Raw genomic sequence first — 12859 nt, forward strand, 5'->3', positions numbered from 1 at the left:
TACCGTTGTCCCCCCCCCCCCCTCCTCTCCTCTCCTTTCCTCTCTGCTGCCATTGTGTGCGTTTACTTCAAGTGTTGACAAGGTAGGAGCGTGGCTGTCAGAAAAAATAATACAAAAAAAAAAACGCAAACAAAAAGCAGGGCAGGGTACGCAGCCTCCTGTGCAACAGTAAGCCGTCGGCGGGCTCAGGTTAGCTCTGCGGAGGCTTGGGTTTAATCCCGTGGGTGTATTTTAAAGGTGCATCACGCCATTTGCTGCTCTTTAATGCAAAGGTGAGAAACACCCACCTCCAACTTGTGTGTCTATGCAGGCTGCGCACCTCGAGATCTCGTCGATCACGCCTCCACTGTCCTGCTCAGCTCTGTCTGTCTGTCTGTCTTGTCTCTGTGTTTGTTTGTTTGTTTTTGTGTGTGTGTGCATTTTTAAGCAGAACGCGCCGCCAAAATAAATAAAATAAATAAATAAATAAGAGAGGGGTTTTGCTGCAATAAGACTGAGGCGCCTGCACATTTCAACGCGAGGAGGACGCTCGGGCGACAGTGTAACCCACTCTGGCTGCGGGAGCTACTTCGCAACATCTAATCTGTGCGTGTGTGTGAAGCTAATAAAGCTGCTCCACCTCCATGCACAGGCAGCAGCGGGAGTTTAAAGGAGGCGTCTGTGCAAAAAAAACAAAAAAAACAACAACAATAAAATAAAAATAACAATGCAGCCAGGCTGCGAGGGATAAATGTTAATTCTACCTTTGATTGGTTTCATTTTCCTGCAGCCCCTCTCACGTTTCTCTCCGCCAACTAATGCTGCTTTTCTTATTTTGCTAAAAAAAAAACCACACCTCTCTGTCTCTCCTGTCATGCACCTGCAGACCCTGTGCTCAAACTCAGAATCTCAGATGATTTTAATTATGTACATCACTTTCTTCACCCCGACTCCTTTTTCCTAAGCTGAATGTGATCCATGCCTGTCTTTGGTGTGTGCGAGTTCAAAGTTCATATGTTTGGAGTGGGGTTTTCACTGATCGATTTGTCAATCTGTCCTGCTCCAGGGGTGCCTTCTCCGTTGTCCGCCGATGTGTCAAGAAGTCCACGGGGCAGGAGTATGCCGCCAAGATTATCAACACAAAAAAGCTGTCGGCCCGAGGTAAGTGCCAAGCCGACTGTTGCGGCTGCGCGGCTCCTGTTGAAAGTTTTTGCAGGCGGCGAGCTGCTGTGGCTGCTCAGCGGAGGTCGCTTTGTTTCCTCGAGAGCAGCGAGTCGGGCGCTCTGCCCTGTCCCTCGTCAGCTGAGATTCCTGAAAAGCTGGAGGCCACTTGGCGCTTATTTCAGCCTTACCGAGGGGATTCGATGGACTCTGGCTCTCCAAGTGGGTTTGCTGGTGTTTTGTGCTTCAGCTCGAGCGTCAGGCGGCCACAGCTGTGTATGCAGCTCGCTGCTTGAAAGACAGTTTGGAAAACTGTCGGTTACAATTTCATCCGCTTGGGAAGGAGGTCAAGGCAGCGTAACACGAACAGACAAGTTTTTCCAGCGAGCCTTTCAGGTTGCTCAGACTTATGGATTTGCTGCTTCAGAGTTTTGTCAGAAGTGCTTCGACACCAGAGTTCTCCTTGTTCCTCTTTTCTGTCACCCTGTATTAAAGATGTAGAGCTAGAAACAGTTTCTACTTGCATCTGTTCAAAAGTCACCAAATAAAACGTCTCAAATTTTAAAGACGAAAGTAAATTAAAGGCCTAGCCTGTCCTGAAGGAATGAAGTCATTATTTATGTGTTAGTGCTCTGAATATGTTCAGGGACTCTCAGCTACTACCACATCAAATATTTGCTCAATATCTGTAACACTGACTGAGTTATGGCCACTTGTGAATTTGCTAAGGTGGCTTAGGTGTGGCAGCCATCTTGAATTAGAGTGACACCAAAGGCTAATCAGTTATAGACGTCCATCCGACGATTACTTGCAGAGAATTTCATCAAAATATGCCCAGTAGTTTGTGAGATATTTTGCTAACAGACCAACAGGGTTGACTCCCAACAGTCAGTGTCAAGGATGTCACGCAGTGAGTTGTGCTCAAAGTATGCATAGGGGACGATGCGCACCAAATCCCCTAACGTGGCTCTACAGGCATCAGATACGCTGAAGCAGCGCCGCTACAGAAAAGTCTGTGTTGTGAATACACACTCTGCAGTTCACACGTAACACACACACACACACACCACATTGCTGTGCTTGTCTGCAGGACTTGTAGTGATGTTCCTCGCTTGTTACTTGAGAGAGTCCTCGTCGAGCCCAAGTGTATGTGCGTGTTTACCAGCAGCAGTGTAACTCGTGTTCAGATACCACCTCCTGTGTTTGGGTATTTGTGGCAGATTTGTTGTCTGCTAGTTGAGCAGTGTGTGCCTGAGCATTTCGTCTGCCATGTAGCTGAATCCAAGCATGTTTGTCAGTTTTTGTTTTTTCTTTCTGCTGGTTGTTTTGGTCATCCCATGTGTTTGCGTTGGCACATGGCTTCCGCTGTGCCTCCTCATGTCGTGGTGCGTGCGTCGTGTCTGTCCCGCTGAACGTCAGAGCAGATTTGCTGAGCGCTGACTGATGATGGGAGCTGCAGACCGGACTCGGTTCTGGACTGATTGGGCTGCCTTTCATCTCAGGGGATTGGAGCTGAATTGCTCCGTCTCTCCCAAACCCGGGCCATTCCATTTTATTTTGCAGATGTGTGTTTTTTTTTTTTAAATTTCTCTCAAGTCCCTTTTCTCATCTCTCTGCAAACAAATGATTGATTTGCGCAAAGATCCCAAAATCTCCTCTCACCAGTCGATTGGATCATGTGTGTGTGTGTGTGGACGTGTGTTGTCCGAAGCTTGTAACCCGGCAACAGCAAGGGTGAAACTCTTCATCCCATAGGCTGTCTGGCACAGAGACGGATTTCTTTGTGGCGATGTGTCAGCTTGTTGTGGTCACAGTCATCACAAAACACACACACAGATGACAACTCTTTTCTTATTTGCAACGCTGTTGCACTGCATACATTTTTTTTTTCCGCACACACCTGATGTCGTCCAATAACATCTCATGTGGTCTGTGTGTTCGGTTTCACGTTCTGAAATGTAAGCAGACATGAGTCTGTCCTTCAGAGCACATTGGCCTTAATCAAAACTGAAATGTGCTGCCAGTGTTTTTTTTTTTTTCTTTTCACCAACATGCGCATTAGTTTGATGCACACCACATTAATACCACGTACCCTCGCCTCTAGAGTACTTCCTCTTTGCTGCGGCTGTTTCTGTAAGTCATTATTACCGTTGCTTTGTTTTATTGAAAAGCAAAATCAACCTATTTTATTTGTTATTTACAAAAATGGCATCTTTCCTTTTGTAGAAACTCGTATCATTGAAGCCGACACTCACTGAAGCTCATATCGGTCCAGATGCTACCTGTTGTAGAAAGTGAAATACCTGATTAAACTGAGCCAAACCTTTTTTAAAAAAAAAATTGAACTTCGATGTGTGGAACAAGCCCCGATAAGCAAAAATGATCGAGCTGAATCAAATTAATCCTTGTTATAAAAACCGTTTTTGAGACAACACACAACATTCACACACTTTCCAATCATCTGAAAACTTGTTTCTTTCTCAAGAGACACAACTGTAGCAGTGCTCCGTAACTTCAGAAATAAGCAATATTACAATGTTGATCAAAATGATTGCTGTAGATGAGGTAAGAAACAACCATAATCTGAAACGATACCAGATTGGGTTTTCCCCGTGCACGCCAAAAAACATGCCGGCAGCCCTGATGCTAGCGGCGCTGCGGCAGCTGGATGCGTGCCACGCCGCTCGCCCGGATCGTTTCTCAGCTGCGAGTCAACACGTGCTGTTCGTGTTTGCGAGCTCCTCGTCACTGTTTACAAACACACGGAACATATACTGCATCGTAGCTCGACGTCTGGGGAGGTCGGGGATATTGTCTGTCCTTTAAGAGGTTAGGCGTGCGCGTACGTAGGTGGGATTAAGCCCTGTTCTCCGAGGCTCAGGGAGGTCGGGGATTACGGCTGGGTCGCGTGGCGTCACTCTCACGCGCACAGTCCTTCACGCAAGCGAATGATTTGCGCTGAGTTTACCGGGGACTGTAAGATGCATTAGTTGAATTCATTTTACAGAAAGAGCAGGGTAGATGTTTCCTCAGTCTCCTTTAGTCACATTATGCCAAGCCGGGTTGTAATGAAGTGCTCCTACTCCAGCCTCACAACAGGGATTCTCAAGGCTGTTTCAGATGGCGGTAAACACTCTTGCCTTCTAAACCTGTATGCTTGTACAAGAAACTATCAAGCCAGTCACCCACTTGACTGCTTGCATCACATTCAACTAGTGGGGTTTTTTTGTTGTTGTTTTCTTTAAATCTTATGAGGACTCATCGTATCAGATAACCCTGAGAGCTTTATAACCTCTTTACAAGCTTTGTAGTTTTTAAACTCATCCATCAAGGACTCAGCTGCAGTTTGACAGAACAAATATTACACAATGTGTCACAGTCGCTCTCGTCAGCACTATGGCCGTGGGAAAATCCGCATTCTTCCTTTTCTGAATAATTGCACTGGCAATGAACTTCCTAGCTGTAAAGAAAGAAAAAAAAACATGTTTGGTTGAGTGCCTGTTGCCTTTTTGGTTGTAGAATTTAATCTTTACTTCTGAATCAGTCCTGTTTGTTCGTAGCCGAAGCTGTGACTGAGATTGATCAGACCGCTGAGGTAGCAAAATTGGTTTTACCAGGAGTAAAAGTAGATTGGAGGATTGGTAGAAAGACACGCAGGGCGGTTTGAGGAACACCTCTGTGAAAACACTGAACAGTAGTTAGCAGAGGCAGCTTACAATTGGTGGAAATTTGTAATGGTGGCTGATATTTTATCCTTCATTCCGTATCAAACAGATAAAATTATTCACCTCTTACAGAAAACTTATTGCACCTGTGCAATTGTATTTAAATTCTAATCATGGGCCCCTCTGACCTTTACACCATTTGTACAGATAGACAAAAAAACCAAACTCACCAGCTAAGGTTTGTTTGACACTATTCGCAAAGGTAAACACTTTGTTGTGATGTAGTTCTCATTAGGTTGCAGCATATCAGCTGTAGCTTCTGTTCAATGAGTGCATGTCATGTGAAAATGTCAGAAGATTCATGGCCAGCCTAAGCCACAGATGTTGCAAACACATTTATGTAGTATTGAGGTTTTGTCTCAGAATCTGTATCATGCCATGTTGAACTGTGACGTGAGGGTGTTTTTGTTCACTGGTGTTAGGTAAGGCCATGTGATGTGACAGAAAGAGAAGACGAGAAAGAGGGAGAGGTTGGCGGCACTCGTCCTACTGTTGAATTATTGAGGTGCATGGCTGCTTTCCTCTTACAGAGCAAAGACAAGAGATGAAGATTGGATCCTCGCGCTGCTTTTCTTTACTTCCGTTTCTCATCTGATTTTCTTTCATCTCGCTTACTTCTCCCTTATTCTTCATTCCTTCTCTTTCCTCTCTATTTCGTCTCCTCTTCCTCTTTTCATTTAGTCATCTTCTGCCCTCTCCTTTTCCTGCAGCGCAGCAGCATCACAGACCACACAGGCGCATGTGTGTGTGTGTGTGAGTGTGTTTAGTTTTCAGGCTTTTGGTGGGCTTCTGGTGTGCTCGCTGCAGGCTGATTGGCGAGGGGCAGATAAACGTAGCAGTGCTGTGTGGTGAATGTTTAATGAGACAACTGTGAATATTTGATGAGAAAGAAAGAATGAGGGAGTCGTATATGGAAACAGAAAGCTGTAGATATGGAGACAGAGTGAGGGTTGCACTCTCCAAAGCAGGAATCGTTGATGGTTATAGTCTTACTACAGCATACAAAACCCTCCTTCTTTATCGGGGCTTTGATTCAAGCTGTGTGTGCGTGTGTCGTGAGGTTCAGTGTTCCTCTTCTGCCATTTTCCTTTCGCCAGCTCTCATGTGCTCATCTTTAATATCTCCTCCCTGTAAAATGACGTAAATATAAAAATATATATGAATATTTTACATATCATGTTATACCCAGATGGGAAATGTTTTGCATTTGCGATGAGGCACGAAGCCTCCCAATAAACATTCTTGTAGGATTTACTTCTAGCACTTGGTGGTCACTCATCAAATACCTACTTGGCTCTGATCTGGTCCACTTGTTGGTAAACTGGAGTGTTAGGGTAGATTATTGTCACTCATTCTTGTTTGTATATTATAATATTCCACGTGTTGGTACCAGATATTAATTTTTAAATAGAATTAGAATTCAACAAATTTTATACCTTTTTGGATGTTCCTAGTTCATGGCTCCCTTTGGGGGTGCTAAACACAGTAATTGTTGGATTAATTCATGTAGACTTGATTTATTTCTATCAACTTTAAATGAATCAATGAATTGGATTGTATTTGGTCTTAAAGTTAAACTTTCTGAGCTTTCATTTGTCTCCATCTGCATCCATGTGTGTCCACTTTTTCTTCAGTTCCCGTCAACTCACTGAGTCAGAAAAAAATGTCTACTTGAATTAGAAAATTGTGTCTGTTAGAAATTTGTAAGAAACTTCAAGGCGATACAGCATCAGAGGTGGTTGAACGATCTGTTTGCAGTCTTACTGTATGCGAGATGGAAGCAGTAATTAAACTTTATATGGGAGTAAGTTACCAACAGTAGAATAATGCTGTTCCCCAAATGAAGAGTTATTTTCATAAAGATTATTTATTGCAACAGTTGGGAGCATGAGATTGCAATAAACCAGGCTATGCACATGGGAGATACATCCAGCAATAACGTGGCTGTGTCAGACCGGGTTTGTGAAACAATTAAGTTATCTCATGCCGGCCTTGCCCTCATATGCGTGCATTTTAAACTTTGTTTCTCTGTATTGCTCGTTTTATCATTTTACTGTCCTGCCTCCAAACAAACTTACTTTGCAAAGTTTCACATGCCCCCAAATTTACTGCTGGGTTATAAAAGTATTCTTATGAGAAAATCAAAAGGAAATGAACAATAAATCAATCAAATATAAGTTTCAGCTGTTTGACAAATATTCAAAAATGTCAAAAGGCTTAAAAAATGCAAGCTGTTTTGTAATTATGACCTTCTTGCTGACAAAATATCACATTAGGTTTCTTATAGATTAAAAAAAAAAAAAAATATATATATCACTTATTGCTCTTACTAAAGCCAAAAGCCTGGTGTTCTAAATAACAGTATGTTTGGTATAAACTTGTATTTAAGAGTACTGGACACGCCATATGGTACTATTTGACAGATTGAACTGTAGCAATGTTAGCTGGTAAGATTATAAATAGTATTAAGCCTTTTATATGGCATTACTCTGTTAACCTAAACAAGATGGCCAGCCTTTTTAGGATGGGTGGTATAGAGTAATATAGCATTCCTGTTTTTAGTTTGCATTTAGAATTCATGTATTAAAAAGATCATAATTAAAGATATTTCTCTCAACGGCCGACCCCAGGCAGATTGAGCATGTTGATTCAAGCTCACCAAATGGATAAAATACAGACGTTCACACACAGACACTCTTGATGGGCGCTGCAGCTTATTGGTGTATAACATCCCTGAAAGAATCAGCAGCAAAGACAAAGTTCTCACATGTGCAGCTCAGCCATGCGGTCAGCTGAATGTGCTGCTGCCACCGAGCAGGCCAGACAGAAAGAGAGAAATTAGATAAAGAGCAAGCTCTCGTGGGGCTTTTCTGGCGTCTCTCTCGAATGGAAAGTGGCTGTGGTTTGTCTAAAAAAAATAAATACATAATAAAAAAAAATGGCTAGAATTATCCGTAAGTGATTTATTGGAAAAGCTTAACTGCCAGGTTGGCAAAAAGGAAAAGTTGTGAGTGAGTCTTCAGCTTCAACAGATTTACTCGCAGCTCCAGAAGGTAAGTGTGCGCAGGGCGACGAGAGGGGGGGGGGAAAGGCGAGATACAAACCTTGGCACAGCTGCAGAGAATAAACAGGTTCTATAACACATCAGTCTATAATAGTACAAATAAAATTGTTATAGCTTGCAAACAGTAAAACTGGCTGTGAACGTAGCTCAAAGGAAATTGAGTGAAACTCCTGCAACTAGTTGCAATAAACATTCTGTAACACTGTTTATACTGGTGTTTGGCCAGCTGCAATTGGGATGGTGTTTGTAAAAAAATAAGTCACATTAAAAAGTGTTTTTACTAAAACAGTAGCTCTTTGGACACTGATAATTATATGTGGCACAGAAATCACGAAACAATGCTGGCAGACCGGATTGCCAGTCTTAAGTGAACTGAGTAATGATGCTGTTGGTTTTTAAAAAGGTCATGATAAACGTGGGAAGCATTTGGAGCACTGGGAATAGCAAAAAAAAAGTGAAAATAAACTTGAAATTATTTCTGGTATGACCCATACTGAGAGGATTGAATATTTTAGCCACTTATGGTGCCCTCAGTGTTCGCCAAGTTGCTGATATCTGTGGGCTACATTATATTTTCCTCAGTACTGCTATTTTTGCTTCATTTAACTTCTTCCACAACATCACTCTTCTGCTGGTTTTATTTTTCTCACAGTAATCTTTTTTTTAAATTATTTTTCCAATTGTTTATTTTATAAAATGCAAAGCTGATATTAAAAAGAAACCACTCTGACATTTTAATTTGGAATTAAAATACAAAGGAACCAACGACTTGTTGATCTGTTTCAATATTTGTTCACCTTTTGTTATTCTCTACATTTCCACTGAAAGCTTTGTGTGCAGCACTGCTGTTGTCCCAAGAGGAGCTTGTTTGACCAGCGATCAGCAAACACGCACACCGCCACAGATCATCACAACTTCACTCCTAGTTTATTGTTCTATTTTCTGTTTATTCCCCCTCTGTGGCGTCTGTTTGATGTTAACAAGTCTTGCCTGCAGGCTTTTGGCCGAGTTAAAATCATTTGATTATCTCCACTTACCTCTGCTCCGCAGCTCCAACAACCATTTTGTAGTACTACAGTGAAAGTGTTTGGTAGTTGAGTGTGCAGCCACATCGTTTGGTTGAAGTGCGTCCTCCTGCAAACTGGCACATTATCAGCTCAGTTGGTGCCTTTGTGGCTACTTCCAAGGTTACAGTCAAAAGAACCCCTCACAATAAAAGTCTGCTCACTATGAGAGGCCCATTCAGGGCCCAATGCCTTGACACGCTTTTGTGCCAAATTGAGCAATACAGCTTTTGTAAAAGCTGTAGTATTACATTTTTAAATGCTCTCATAGCATCAGTGAATCAGTGAAGACCTTTTCTTTTTCTTATTCAAGAAATACAGTGTAACAAGATTATTTTGAATTGACACATTAACCTGTGTGACACTATTCTGCTTAGCTGGTTAAAAATGTTCTAATTTATGAACATATTTAATTCAGTATGCAAAGTCTTCACCACTTTCCACATAATTGCCTTCAGGTGTTTTGTTTTGTTTTGTTTTTCTGTTTTTGCTTCACACAAAGATGTGAAGTATTTCAATACAGCTTGTTGTTGTTGTTGTTGACAAAAGTCCCAACAATCCAGTTCAGTAAAGGATTCGGCCTTCATTTTTTTTTCTTTTATTTAAAAAACTACCAATGTTTTTCCTACAAATTGGAAATCTTTGTTTAAACAGAAACCTCACATTATTCTTGGAGTCGGCTTTAGCCCCGTGTTGGGATGTCATCCAGTTGGAGGAATGGGGATTCAGGGGACAGCTGGTGTAAATGGGCTAGCAGGGCTAAGCCCTCCATAACATTTACAATAACGATTTGGAAGATAAGAAAAAAATACTGTGAGACGATGTTCAAACTGATTGTTTCACATGTTGGTGAAATTTGGAACAGTATAAATACCAAGCAGCCACAAAAAACTCAAAACTGACGTGTCCTCTGCGCTTGTGTCTGCAGACTTTAGACTATGATCAGGACTGCAGTTGGCCCAATGGCAAACATTAACATAAATATGATAGACTATTTACTTTCTCATCCTTTTTTATTTTTGGTAGTGCTTTTGGAGAAAAAAAACTGGAAGTGAAAAGGTTGGAGGAACACAGACCATTCAGCTGGACAAGTGGAAAACTGGCTTTTAGTTTTACCTGGTTTCTGTTTCAGTGTAAGGATGAGCTATTAAAAACTAAAACATAAACTCATGGAGATGTATGGCAATGTGGAGTTTGTGGGTTTAACGTCTGAAGTATAGCTTTAGACAGGAGAGATCTTCAGATGATCGTCTTTTTTAATGGTGGCTGCGATGTTTGCAGAGCAGGACTTCATCCAGAAATCTCATAACTTCACTGAAACCAGTTTTTTATTTTTTTATTTAATTGCATCTCAGAAAAGTCATTGGTGGGATCTCTTTAAATATGCACTTCTCACATCACATCATATGTTTTGTTGAGTTTTTGAATAATCTGTTTATTCTTGCAGTTATTAACCTGTTTAGATTTGATTGTGTCAAGAGGTTTGTTTCAATGCATTGCAAAATTACTTGTGATAAATACTGTTAACATATTTAACAGATATTACAGTTAAAACACAGTACATTGCAGTACAGTGTAGAGTTGAACATTTGCTCATTTTTGTGTCTGAGGTTTTGCCACCCTTGTTTTTAATGTCATTTTGGTAAAAAAAAAAAGAGACAAAGTTGATTTTAAACCTTGATTATTATATCTCAGATGAGGTTCTTACATTGCTGAAATGTAATCAATAGAATTTTATATCACCACCAACTGTCTTTGAAAGGGATCAATCCACAGCCCTTGCAGGATGCCAAAGTATCTTTGCACCCCTCTACTGCTGTATAATTCAAAGCACTGTATGAATTCATTACACTAATCTTTAGCACTACCTCAAATCTGATTATCTGATTGTTGACATGTTTTGTGCAGCTGAAATATGTTCATCTCTACATTTTAGAAATTGCAGTGTCCTTACATCATATTTGTAACTTCATCTACTTGTGCGATGTTTTTCCAAAGCTCGGTTATTGCCAAAAAGTAAATAAGGAAAGCTGTTTACTGCATTTCTTCAAAATGTTATGAATTAAGTGAGTCTGGACAGACATGTATGTCGAATCTTAACAGAGTTGTGCTCCTGCTTTAGACAGGACTAAGAAGCTTACACATGTACTTAATGACAGGACACCGTGAGCTGGGAGAGCAGTTGTGATGCATCTAATGTCCCTTTTAATCTAGGCTTGTATTCACTAAACCAAAGCAGAGAGCAGTTCAGTTATAAGGAACCTTTCTAAGAAATGCCTGTTTATATTTAGTCATGTTCATACTTTTGTGGATGATTTGACATTAAAGTTTTCACTTCCACAACCGAGACGACTGTCAAACTTGCAGAACAGCTTTTTGCTCTAATCCATTATTTTTTGAAAGAACAGTAAAAGTAAGAATATTAGTTTGGGTTCACTGGATAAAAATGATGAGATGATGATTCAGAACTAATGCCTGGGACTTTCAGTTTAAATTACATGAAACATACAGGTTTAAAAGGGATTTTGCACCGTGCTAGCAATCATAGTAAGATGTTAGAGGCGTTGGCCTTTTTGAAGAGCCTAAAGTGTAGGTTCTTTCAAACCAACTTTCTGTTTATTATTTTTGCTAGATTGGTTTATCCATTGAAGCAAACATCTGAAATGTGATATTTACCTGAGTATCTTTTTATTTTTTTTAACCAAGAAGTAATTGCTTTGTCTTCAACAATACTAAGAGTTTGAGTCAAGTTCAAGACCCTGTTCAGGGTCACGTGGAGCTGGTGTTTATTTCCAGTGATCAGTGGGGGAGAGGTAGGATACACCCTTTACAGTTCTCCAGTCCATCACAAGGCACGATTGGAACAATTACACAAAAAGGTTTCTGCCTTTTTATTGTCTTATCATTCAGAGGTGATGAGAGCACATTTTAAACAGAGAAGACAGGGTTTGAAAAACAAATGGTTGAAACTATCCATGTTAAACTGGGTATTTCACTTTCCGAACAGCCTGTGATGCCTGCTGCTAATTAACAGCAATGTTATCCATGCTGGTCCAAGAAGGTTTCAGTTGTTATTTTCAGAAAACACTTGATCAAAGCTGTGCTGAACACTCAGATTGACAGCGAGTGTTAAATCATCGGGTTTTGCAATACGAAAATTTTGTAAGTAATCTTTAGATGAAATTTGGCTGTACCCTAAGTCTATGCCTGGGACCCGGAAGAGTGTCTGTCTCTCTTTAATTAGCATGACGCAAACTAAGGATGATGGATGTGGTTGGTTTAAGCTTTAGAAGGTGGGCAGTTTTAGCTCTAATTCTTTGTAAATATTTAAAATCAAGCAAAGAACCCGTTTACTGCTGTTGTTTTTTAATGCTACGGGCATATTTTGAGTTTCACAAGTATGTCTTGGCAATATGACCAAAAATTTATATTTCAATAATTAGGAGCTTGACTGTGATAAACAACATATATTGCAATATTTTTAAATTAATCCTTTAGTCACTGTATTAATGTTTAATTTAGCACTATGCAGAGGTGAACTGTAACTCAGTCCTTGGCCCTCTGACTCTTGTTTGCTTGCTGACATTAAAAAAATAACACTTTCCTCTTACATAATCCTACAGCAATAGGTACTTTTAATCAGTTGACCTTGAAAGTAAAATGGGGAAAAAATGGGAGGGGGAGTCAGCCATGATGCATTCGGAGCACCAGGGAAAAGTTGAAGTCTTAGTGAATTAGGTGCAGATGCTAAGAAATAGTTGTGAAAATGTACACTCTGTTTTTGCACAACACTTATTTCAAATATCACATGACTTTGTGATCTATCAGATACAGTCAATATATTGCCTACCCCTATAACCCTTGTT

At 40.6% G+C, this 12859-nt stretch overlaps 1 protein-coding gene across 9 annotated transcripts in view; it reads left to right on the forward strand.

The window, feature by feature from the left end:
- The first annotated feature begins 1049 nt into the window (after positions 1-1049).
- camk2g2 (calcium/calmodulin-dependent protein kinase (CaM kinase) II gamma 2) overlaps positions 1050-12859 on the forward strand; it is a 47444-nt gene continuing 35634 nt past the window's right edge. For all 9 annotated transcript variants that reach the window (XR_005232655.1, XM_037973588.1, XM_037973589.1 and 6 more), the window contains exon 1: positions 1050-1140. The gene's annotated coding sequence lies outside the window, so the exon portion shown is untranslated. The remainder of the gene's footprint in view (positions 1141-12859) is intronic.

This window comes from Kryptolebias marmoratus, linkage group LG22 (assembly GCF_001649575.2).
Source record: "Kryptolebias marmoratus isolate JLee-2015 linkage group LG22, ASM164957v2, whole genome shotgun sequence".
Taxonomy (NCBI): domain Eukaryota; kingdom Metazoa; phylum Chordata; class Actinopteri; order Cyprinodontiformes; family Rivulidae; genus Kryptolebias; species Kryptolebias marmoratus.